At 43.6% G+C, this 12,434-nt stretch overlaps 1 pseudogene; it reads left to right on the top strand.

The window, feature by feature from the left end:
• The first annotated feature begins 2,514 nt into the window (after positions 1-2,514).
• Positions 2,515-12,000, top strand: LOC137525903 (beta-1,3-galactosyl-O-glycosyl-glycoprotein beta-1,6-N-acetylglucosaminyltransferase 3-like; annotated as a pseudogene).
• The last annotated feature ends 434 nt before the right edge of the window (positions 12,001-12,434 follow it).

The raw sequence follows: 12,434 nt of genomic DNA on the forward strand, positions 1-12,434 counted from the left end.
ACACATCTCATCGGTGGCAGTCGTTTACTCTGCACTTTATGATTGTTGGATTACTTTGTATATACATAGACCTTTTTATACCGAGTCTGTTTGACTTTTTTTGATAGGATTGTTGAAGAGCAAAAATGCTGATATTCCTTTGACCATATTGCAAAAATACAATGCGTTTTTGCTAAGATTTTCTTGAAATTGAAAAAGACATTTTCAATACGAAAAATTACTTTGCAAGCAACACTGGTCAATAGCCCCTTGCCCCCTCCTTCATTTTAGAGTTTTAACTTTGTCCCTGTGCATTCATTCAGTAAATGACTTTTGGGTTTATTTATGACATCTGGTATTCTGGCTATTTTTCTGTTAGTCTGAGTTTCCACTACTCAGATTTTACATGTGAAACCTTGCATGTGACTAGGAACAACCCACAGTCTAGAGTCAGCATACGTCTCCCTTAAGTGAATGTTTACCTATTTAAAAACCAAAAAGTCAGATACTCACCTAAGGAGAGGGAAGGCTCGGTCCTAATGAGCCTTCCCTCTCCTCTCCCGGTGCCCGGTCCCGCGCAGGATCCCCCGTGGCAGTATTCGACCAGTTCGGTCAAATACTGCCACTTCCGCGTGCCGAAGGGAGCTTTCAGAAGCCTTCGGGAGCACTCGGGCTCCCGAAGACGGGCTGCTCCATACTACGCATGCGCGAGCGCCCTCTATAACGCACTCGCGCATGCGTAGTATGGAGCGGCCCGTCTTCGGAAGCCCGAGTGCTCCCGAAGACCACCGAAGTCCCTGCGGCAGCGGACGCGAACGGGGGAGCCAGCGCAGCACCGAGGGCACCGGGAGAGGAGAGGGAAGGCTCATTAGGACCGAGCCTTGCCTCTCATTAAGTAAGTATCTGACTTTTTGGTTTTTAAATCGGTAACCACTGGCTTTAAAATGACCTGTTTCATGCTACATGCAGTAGTTTCCTGATGTTGTTGTCTTATCTTAAGCTGGCCACTAACGGTCCAATTTCTAGCGAAAAATCGTTCGAGCGATCAGAAATCCTGATTGGATTGGTTGTAAATAACCTCAGTTGATGGGCACAATCGATAAGGAACGATTATAAAAACAATCGTCCGATTGAATTTTCGTCGAACCAAAATTTGGATTTTCTTGTTGGTCGTGATAGATAGGAAGCAATGATTGGTTAGTTGATGGTGTAGTGAACGATTTTTTCGTCCGATCAGAATTTTTGATCGCTCGAACGATTTTTTCGCTAGAAATTGGACCATTAGTGGCCACCTTTAGGAAGAACGTGTTTCCTACTCACTGTTTCAATGCTTCAATTTATTGTAGGATTTTTTTATGTGCTTTCAAAAATTGTTTGAGGAGTATTCTCTCCACTCTGCACCCTTTACTATGCTGTTCACCACTATCAAAATGGCAAATCAATTTATAAGATTAAACAATCTTATAGTTGGAATAGTTTCCACCCGGAACACACAAAAAAAATCTATTGTTTACAGCCAGGCTCTGAGGTATAACCGAATATGTTCTAATTCAGAGGACAGAGACAGACAACTTGTGTCGTTACGTAAAATATTCATAGATCAGGGTTATCATCCACAAATCGTTGACGATCAAATACACAGAGCAACTTTAAAATCTAGAAAGGAACTACTGAAGTATACCCCAAAGACTGAAATTAACAGAATCCCAATAGTGGTCACCTACAATCCAAGATTAAAGACACTGAGGAAGATATCGAAAGCCCTGCAACTGATACTCCACAAAGACAAACGCCTGGAGGAAGTTTTTCCTGATTTACCACTGCTTGCTTTCAGACAACCTCCCAATTTGAGACAAATGATTATCAGAAGTGCATTATCTACACCAGAAACTCCAGGCACATTACCCTGCAATAACACAAGGTGTGAGACCTGCCCTTATATCTTGTGCACAAGCCAAATACAAATACCAAACTCACAGAAATATCATCAAATGCAAGACCAATTTTCCTGTGAGTCATCCAATGTTGTCTACATGATACGCTGCATGATATACCCCTCAAGAGGAATCTATATAGGAGAAACAGGACAAAAACTGCGCACAAGAATGAACCATCACCGCTTTAAAATGAATGAGGGTAAAATGGACACACCAGTGGGCCAACACTTCTGTGAACCAGGACACAGCATGCAAGATCTCAAAGTACTTGTTCTTAAGGGTAACTTCAAAAATGAACAAGCAAGAAAGATTTCTCAGTACAAATGTATGAAGATGTTTAAGACATTAACAGAAGGTTTAAATTGTGGAATGGGATTCATGACTCCTTATGTAACATGATTGACTTGGCTTCATGATCTTCAGAAACCTGCTAGATTTCATGTTTGCTTGCATGAGCTCACTGGCTCCAGCCTGCTGATCACCTGACATCTAACTGCTAAACTGTAACCAGCACAACTGCCATCTTCATGTCTGCTATTTCCCCGCATCAGCGTTTTACTACAGCTAACATCTGGAAATATGCCTGAAGAAGGGGACTAGATCCCAGAAAGCTTGCATCATTTAACTTTATCAGTTAGCCATTAAAAGGTATTGCAAGAAAAAAAAAAAAGACTTTGTTTTAAAGATTAAACAAAAAACTTTTTTTTTTGACAAACAGGTCCATTTACCTATTAATACATGTGAGGATATGCACAAAGCTTGAAGTTTCTGGTAAATGACAAATTGCTGCTATCACAAAAAAAAGTGATATATTGATCTTTTTAGTACTACTAGATAACCTAAAACACACTGCATATAGGTATGAGGTTTGCTCCCTCCCCCCCCATTCCTTTAAATTGTAAGCTTGCATGGGCAGGGATCTCTCGCCCTTTTGAAATTTGTTGAATATTTTTATTCATGTTACAATGTCACTGTAATTACCAGTTCTGTATTTTGAACCAATTCTGTATTTTGTATATTGATTTATACCTGTAACGATTGGTGTCAACACGCAGAGAGAATCTGATTATTGGTGATTTGCAGTATCACCAAGAATGCAGATATATACCCGATTATTGATGATCTGCAGAATCACCGATAATATAGATATATTGATAACCTCTAGACACCTGAAGCGTGTGAGTGTTTGGTGCAACAGTAGAAATTGGACCACTGGGGTAGAAGGTGGTCCAATAAGTAGAGATAGACTCTACTGCAGTCAAGGACTCCAGGGAAAGGAGACCTTGACTGGTTTAGCAGCAGTGCCCCCTCTGAGAGGCAGAGGACCCCTGCAAGGAGGCTGAGCCCCCAAGAGAAGGGTGACAGCCAGAAGGGTCGGGCAGGCCGGGTCGACAACACACTGACAGATAAAGTACAAAACAGTAAGCTGATTCGGTATCCAAGGCAAGAAGGGTTTGGCAACGGTATCAGAAATGCAAGGTACCGAATCAATGATCAAAGGAGTAGTCAGGAAAGCAATAGGTCATAACAGATATCAAACAATGCCTAGTCTGGGTGTGAGGTCCGTGTTCTCTATACCCTGGAACTAGCCTGAAGTATAACAGAATGATAACACATATTCCCTAGTCTGGGTGTGAGGTCCTTGGTCTCTACACCCTGGAACTAGCATGATGTATAACAGAATGATAACACAGATTCCCTAGTCTGGGTGTGAGGTCCTTGGTCTCTACACCCTGGAACTAGCCTGATGTATAACAGAATGATAACACAGATTCCCTAGTCTGGGTGTGAGGTCCTTGGTCTCTACACCCTGGAACTAGCCTGATGTATAACAGAATGATAACACAGATTCCCTAGTCTGGGTGTGAGGTCCTTGGTCTCTACACCCTGGAACTGGTCTAAAGAATAACACAGATAATACACAGTAAACTGTAAAAAGTGTGGATTCCCAGATCCTCCTGGTTCCACCACACTGAAGGATCTGACTAAGGTCTGAGTGCTAACACATAGGTATTCGCAACGCCAGACAACCAGCAACTGAACGGCAAGAGATATATATAGTGGAGCGCTCTCCAGCGCCACCCAGCTCCCATCAACCAATCAGCAACTGAGCTGGGGTCAGCTGACCGCCTCGATCAGCTGACCCTTCTCCTATTGGTATAAAGAGCCTGTCTTGCGGCGCGCGCACGCGCGTGTAGCTCTCCATCTGTGTGCACTACTAGGTCCAGCAAAACCAGCCACATGCCGCCGCGGGGAAACCGCCGCTCTATGCGTGGAAGCCACCGCCTGACTGTCAGAAGGCGCGGTGGCTTCTCCGCAATCCGTCACAATACCTTTGCCTGCATTATTATGAACCCCCCCGTTTGCTTTTCTTACTTTGCACAGTACCGCAGAATATGTTGGCGCTTTATAAATCAATAATAATAGTAAACGTAATAATTTTAGTGGATTTTTTTTTTTTTGTATTGTATTGTTTTTTTACATTATTGAATAGAAAATACTGATAATCCACTCACCCACAAGAAAAAAAAAATAAGCCAGAACACAGATGTGTGGAGTCCATTGGTTGTATTTTTCAAATTAGTCAGAAAAATAGTTTGTACTTTTTGAATGTACAATTATTTTTTAAACTTGTGTCGTGTGTGGCAACCTTTATGCTGTTTCAGCGCCTACTGGAGCTGTCACTCCTTCTCCCAGAACTTAATCTAACTCCTAACAAAGCATGAACCCCCCGGACTGGTGGCGTTCAGTGGTAGGCCGAAATTTCGCATATGTGAAATTTTGCATTGAAATTCGCATTTACGCATCGTAATCGTAATGTGAAATATGAAAGAAGATTGTAACTAATTTCGTACATAATATTTCACTTTATTTTGCAAAATTTTGTGCCGACTTCAGCGGTTAATAGCAAAGTCCCCGTACATGCTATTGCTACCAAAATTGCTACATATATTAACCTCCCTGGCGGTAAGCCCGTGCTGAGCACGGGCTATGCCGCCGGGAGGCACCGCTCAGGCCCCGCTGGGCCGATTTGCATAATTTTTTTTTTGCTACACGCAGCTAGCACTTTGCTAGCTGCGTGTAGCATCTGATCGCCGCCGCTACCCGCCGATCCGCCGCAATTCCTCTCGCCGCGGCCGCCCCCCCCCCCCAGACCCCGTGCGCTGCCTGGCCAATCAGTGCCAGGCAGCGCTATGGGGCAGATCGGAGTCCCCTCTGACGTCACGACGTCGATGACGTCGGTGACGTCATCCCGCCCGTCGCCATGGCGACGGGGGAAGCCCTCCAGGAGATCCCGTTCTTTGAACGGGATCTCCTGATCTCCGATCGCCGGCGGCGATCGGAGGGGCTGGGGGGATGCCGCTGAGCAGCGGCTATCATGTAGCGAGACTTTGTCTCGCTACATGAAAAAAAAAAAAAAAAAAAAAAAAAAAAAGATTTGCTGCCCCCTGGCGGATTTTTTGCAAACCGCCAGGGGGGTTAAGGAGAATGTTCGTGTAACGATCGGTGTAACACAGAGAGGATCTGATTACCGGTGATCTGCAGTATCACCGAGAATACAGATATATACCCGATTATTGATGATCTGCAGTATCACCGATAATCAGATATATCTCTAACCTCTGGACCCCTGGGTAAAGAGAGTGTTTGGTGCAACTGTAATACTTTGAGGAGAGCACCCGTATTGAGGGTGCAAGGCAGTAAGAGACACTGCCCAAGAGCAGGCTCCTTCCAGAGGCCTGAGGCTCCCCAAGGGGAGGAGTCAGGCTGAGAGTGGGAAGGACCAGAGTGTGAGTGACACCAATGGTGGAGTGTCACTGACAGATCTGTGAACTATCTCTAAGCAGAGGAGATAGTTCTCGAGGTCGGACAAGCCAGGTCGGCAACAGACAGACAGATAAGATACAGAGGAAGAGACAATACAGAGTCCTAAGGCAAGCAAGGTTTGGCAACCGAGAATCAGATATAGCGAAGTACCAAATCAGAGATCAGAAGAGAGGTCAGGAAAGCAGGAGGTCATAACAAATAATCAACAATGTCTAGTCTATAGGTGTGAGTTCCTTGATCATCAACACCCTGGAACTAGTCTGAAGTATAACAGGATGGTAAAGCTAATTCCTAGTCTTGGGTGTGAGCTCCGTAGTCATCAACACCCTGGAACTAGTCTAGAGAATAACAGATTCTGACAAACAGGTCTGAGTGCTACCACGTAGTGATCGCAACAGCAGACAACCAGAGAATGACCAGCACCCAGTATATATAGCAAGGCGCTCTCCAGCGCCTCCCCTAAGTGCTGGACCAATGGGAAGTGGTACTGCCGTCAGCTGACCGGCTTGGTCAGCTGACTCCCTTCTGGCTGTCATATAAGTTCTGCCTCTCAGCGCGCGTCCTTCTGAACCTGTGTGGACCAGCCACACCAGACATGTCCCAGCCACATCAGTCCCAGCCACACCAGACATGTGATGTAAAGCACCCGCCGCGCTGGACGCGGAAACCGCCGCACCGCTATCAAGGCATGCGGCGGTTTCTCTGCGTTCGGCCATACTACTAGATGTAGGCCTACACGTGCCAACCGCCGCGTCCGACGCGGAATCAGCCGCCTTGTTCTGAGTACACGCGGCGGCTTTTCCGCGTTTTCTCACAGTTCGGTACAAGTCAGAAAAAGAATTTTCAAAAAGACGTAGTTTTTGAGAAAATCGATTTTAAATATGCAAAGAAACATGTTTTTTAAACTGTCATATTTTTTTAGTTTAAAAAACAGTTTTTCTTTGAATTTTTAAAATCGATTTTCTCAAAAACTACAAGGTCTTTTTGCAAAAATCTTTATTTTTTTTTTTTTTACTTGTACCCACGATTCTCCTTTACATATGTAGCAATTTTGGTGTCACTACCATCTATTATTATTATTTATTGTATTTATAAAGCGCCATATTACGCAGCGCTTTGCTATTCACTGCCCCGTATGTGGTAGTCGGCACTAAATTACGCAAAAATTATGCAAAATTTTAGGCTAAATTACGAATCACAAATATGAAATCAATTGAATTCACAAATCGTAATTACGTATAAACGTAAATGCAAAAATTTACAGTAAATTTCACATAATCGTAATTAGCTGATTACGGTCATCATTGGGTTTCCCCACGTGAGGTGGGTTGTATGTGTGAAGGAGGGGGGTGCAGTAGCAGCACAGTGTTCCTAGGACATCATACATCATCAGTGAGTTAATAAACCTGGACTGGGTTAATGAACCACTTCCTGCAAAACAAAATAATCTGTTTTGCAAGAGATACGAGCGCAATACACCCACGGGTGCCATATGGTGTTGCGTTCATGGGCACTTGCACGTGCACATAGGTACGTTATGTCACTATTTTGAGCACCACTGAATGCTGTAATGTCTGTGTAACATTGTTTAATGTTGTAATGTCTCCCCTATCTAATGTGCAGTGCTGGGTAATTTGTCAGCACTTTGTAAATAAAGTTTAATTATACTAATAATAAAATCTACTGAGCATCTCAGGGTACAGTAATTCAGAGTGGAGTAGTTAGTCCGATTGTTTTGGGAGGGGAGCAGAGAGGAGTGGAAATAAACAGGGATGGTAGCTCGCCAATTCAATCATGTATTCAGTCTGAAATTATCCAACATGCGTCATAGTTATTCACTGTGGAGGGTGATCTCTCTGTATATTGTCTTCTTAATGTGTGTGTACTTTCAGTGTGCCCTGAGAATGGAGAGGATCAGAGGGGAGGAAACTAGATTGAGCATCATTTCCAGCTATTGGGGGTTTTACATCTTCACTAGTGTTGGGCGAACAGTGTTCGCCACTGTTCGGGTTCGCCCGGATTTTGGGCTGTTCGAGTTCGGTTCGGGCTCCGCCGGACACCTCATGGTGTTCGACCATGCGTTCGGCCATGCGGTCGAACGTATGTTCGGCCTGACAGCGCATGGCCGAACGTTCCCCGAACGTTCAGCTCGCGCTGTGATTGGCCGAGCGGGTCACGTGGTTCGGGCTCGAACACGCGGCTCGCACTGCGATTGGCCGAGCGGGTCACTTGGTTCGGGTAAATAAATACCCGAACCGCGTCATTTCTCCGCCACTTGAAGTTGGTTTTAGTTTTGGGTAGGCAGTCAGGTTAGACTCTCTCGCCAGCTAGGCTAGCCAGGGCCCCCCCCCCCCCCCAGCCTCCTAGTCATACTACTGTAGTGCCAGTCAGCGTGCTTGTACTGCTGGGATCAGTAGTACTTCCGCCACCAGTATATAGCATTGTCTATTTGCCACTGTACTGCCAGTCAGCGTGTACTTCTGGGATCAGTAGTACTTCCGCCACCAGTATATAGCATTGTCTATTGCCACTGTACTGCCAGTCAGCGTGTACTGCTGGGATCAGTAGTACTTCCGCCACCAGTATATAGCATTGTCTATTGCCACTGTACTGCCAGTCAGCGTGTACTTCTGGGATCAGTAGTACTTCCGCCACCAGTATATAGCATTGTCTATTGCCACTGTACTGCCAGTCAGCGTGTACTTCTGGGATCAGTAGTACTTCCGCCACCAGTATATAGCATTGTCTATTGCCACTGTACTGCCAGTCAGCGTGTACTTCTGGGATCAGTAGTACTTCCGCCACCAGTATATAGCATTGTCTATTGCCACTGTACTGCCAGTCAGCGTGTACTGCTGGGATCAGTAGTACTTCCGCCACCAGTATATAGCATTGTCTATTGCCACTGTACTGCCAGTCAGCGTGTACTGCTGGGATCAGTAGTACTTCCGCCACCAGTATATAGCATTGTCTATTGCCACTGTACTGCCAGTCAGCGTGTACTTCTGGGATCAGTAGTACTTCCGCCACCAGTATATAGCATTGTCTATTGCCACTGTACTGCCAGTCAGCGTGTACTTCTGGGATCAGTAGTACTTCCGCCACCAGTATATAGCATTGTCTATTGCCACTGTACTGCCAGTCAGCGTGTACTGCTGGGATCAGTAGTACTTCCGCCACCAGTATATAGCATTGTCTATTGCCACTGTACTACCAGTCAGCGTGTACTGCTGGGATCAGTAGTACTTCCGCCACCAGTATATAGCATTGTCTATTGCCACTGTACTGCCAGTCAGCGTGTACTTCTGGGATCAGTAGTACTTCCGCCACCAGTATATAGCATTGTCTATTGTCACTGTACTGCCAGTCAGCGTGTACTGCTGGGATCAGTAGTACTTCCGTCCGTCACCAGTGTATAACATACTATATAGCATTGTCTTATTGCCACTGTACTGCCACAGTCAGCGTGTACTGCTGGGATCAGTAGTACTTCCGTCCGTCACCAGTATATAGCATACTATATAGCATTGTCTTATTGCCACTGTACTGCCACAGTCAGCGTGTACTGCTGGGATCATGGCTTAGCGTTGCCACTTTCCGTAATATCCCATCTCTATTTATTAATCACTGCATGGCGACAAAACTCATTGCTTTGCTTTGAAAATAATACAAGATTGTTGTTACCTGTGCCAAAAAAACTGACATTTTCCGCATTTAAAAGACAATTTCCCTTTGAAACTTAAAAATCGTTTTTCTCAAAAACTATAAGGTCCTTTCGGAAAAAAATAGTTTCCTCTTATACCCACCCCCCCTGTCCACATACCCTGAAAATTTGGTCTATGTTACATGTAAGGAGGCTTTGCAAAGCAGGAAAGTTCGGGTCCCCATTGACTTCCATTATGTTCGGTGTTCGGCACGAACGTACCGAACATCGGGACACCGTTCGGCTGAACGTTCTCGAACCCGAACATCTGGATGTTTGCCCAACACTAATCTTCACCTTGTGATAAAAAAAGTTTTTATTCCTGTTAACTGTGGCCCTGTTGGTTGGAGAGATTGATCTCCTGTTGAGACAGAAAGTAAAGTAAAACCTCTAGGGGAACAGAGAGCAATAAAACTACTAAATGAATTCAGAATTATTATTTTGTTTCCAGCAGTATCAAAAAGTAAGTTTTTTTTCCTAGATATTTGATTAAACTCTTCCTCTGAAGAGGACACATTGCAGAAAAGATTAAATGTTTTTCGTTTTTTTTATTTATTTTTTTTAAGTCTGACTTTTGAATTCACTGAGACAAGGAAATTAAAGCGGAATAAAACCCAACATTTCTTCTTTGCTCTAAAAAATAATTTACAGCATATTATTTACAACCAGCATTTTTGTTTTTACTAGACCAGCATGCAAAGGGTTACACACAGGGCTGGAAAGTTCAGTGCTCTAAATGTGGACGCATCCGAAGTGTAGATTATGTTATCTTGTATTTACTTAAATGTATCAAGTGAGGAATGTGACACATTCTCTGACTGTGCAGGAGCTGCTGGACACAGACAGACACTCAAAGCATTTCTGAATTCAATGCATAATGAATAAAACCAGTTATTAATAAAATGCAAAGTCAACTCACGAAGCAAAAAAACTTTTCTTTTGGGAACGTATAATTTGTAAATGATGAATTATACTTATGCACAAATGCAAATATGATAACAGTATGGCATATAAAAAGTAAGAAAACATGTTTTTATTGAATATTATGTCAGTATTTTATGCCGCTTTAAATTGAGAGCCTTGTATTTAGCACTGCATCAACTATTCTGAGGTTGTTTGTGTCAATCCGTTTCAGAAGAGCCAAGTTCAACAGTTTAGTTTTTCTCCTAAATCTCATGAAGCAAGAACAATGGGCAAAAGAAGAATAATGGCAATTACACATTACCCTGCTCGCCCTCTAAGACTTCTGGTTCACAGTGAGTTACTTCTTCTAAGATCAAAACCTGATAATGAAAACATATATAAACTAGAAGAAGATTCAGAAGCCTTTACTACGCAGAAAAAGATCTGGAAACTAGTTTGGTGTAAACAATACTAGCAACTGGATTGTAACTTAGATGGCTTCTCCAGTGTTTCTTTGATGGACTTAGGCTGCAAACAATATCTTGAACTACCCCCTTCGAGTGATGTCAACTGCTCCGGAATCATAAGAGGGGATACTGAGGCCATAGAAGAAGCGCTCTATCATTTACAAGTTGACAAAAGGCATTTCCCACCAACAGAAGATGAGTATCTGAACTTAACCAAGAACTGCAAGAGGTATAAGAATATTCGTAAATTTATCACAGCTTCACAGAGTAAAGAAGAGGAAGAGTTCCCTATTGCTTTTTCCATGGTGATCCATGAAAAGATTGACATGTTTGAGAGGCTTTTGAGAGCCATTTACAGGCCCCACAACATTTACTGTGTTCATGTTGATGAAAAGTCTCCCGAGAAATTCAAGGAAGCGGTAAGAGGCATAACTGCCTGTTTTGACAATGTCTTTGTGGCATCCAAACTGGAAAGAGTAGTCTACGCTTCTTGGCTTAGAGTTCAAGCTGATCTCAACTGCATGGAAGACCTGCTGAAGAGCCATGTCCAATGGAAATACCTTCTCAATACCTGTGGCACTGACTTTCCCATAAAGACTAATGCTGAGATGGTGAAAATTATTACGCTTCTAAATGGAAAAAATAATATGGAGAGTGAACCAACATCAGAACACAAAAAAGAGCGTTGGTTATATAAATATAACATCACTGAGGACATAGAGAAAACTGGTGAAATGAAGGAACCACCACCAGATGGCATTCATATGTTCAGTGGGAATGCTTATGTGGTCATCACCAGAGACTTTCATGACCCCAAGGTGTAGAATGGGAAAAAGATAGTTATAGTCCAGATGAATACCTTTGGGCAACCCTGCATCGTATGGTGGAGGTTCCTGGCTCGATCCCGACTCACAGAAAATATGACACATCTGATCTACCAGCTATTGCCAGACTGGTAAAATGGGATCTATATGTCGGGGATCTTAAGGAGGGTGCTCCGTATGAACATTGCCATGGTGCTTATGTACGTGGTATCTGTACTTATGGAACTGGAGATTTGCCATGGATACTAAAGCAACAACATCTGTTTGCCAACAAGTTTGACTCCATTGTGGACAATATTGCCATTCAGTGTCTAGAGCAATATCTCAGACACAAAACACTTTATGGAATTCCTCTGTAAGAAGAAATATTCATTGGGCCTAATCAAATTCACTTTTTCTCCAAGTTTTCACCTATGTTCACATCTTATTAGTAAAATGCCTTTTAAAGGGACACTTAACCCAGAATTAAAAAAATCAGTTTTACTCACCTGGGGCTTCTACCAGCCCCCTGCAGCCGTCCCGTGCACTCATAGTCACTTATGGAGCCTCTGGTCCCCTGCTGCCAGCTAGTTTCATTTTCGCTGTCAGGCCCGACAGGTCTGGCCATTTTTCTTCATGTTCCCATCCACAATAGCGTCCTTCGCCTGTGCGGGATGAAGAAGGATACGCATGGCCAGGCCTGTGCAGGAGCAAAAAGCCCACCGACTCCCTGTCAAGGCCTGTCAGCGAGAACGAAAGCTGTTGTCTTTTTTTTTTAGACGTACAAAAATGTTTCCTTTTTTTTCTTTTTTTT

This window comes from Hyperolius riggenbachi, chromosome 7 (genome assembly GCF_040937935.1).
Source record: "Hyperolius riggenbachi isolate aHypRig1 chromosome 7, aHypRig1.pri, whole genome shotgun sequence".
Taxonomy (NCBI): Eukaryota; Metazoa; Chordata; class Amphibia; order Anura; family Hyperoliidae; genus Hyperolius; species Hyperolius riggenbachi.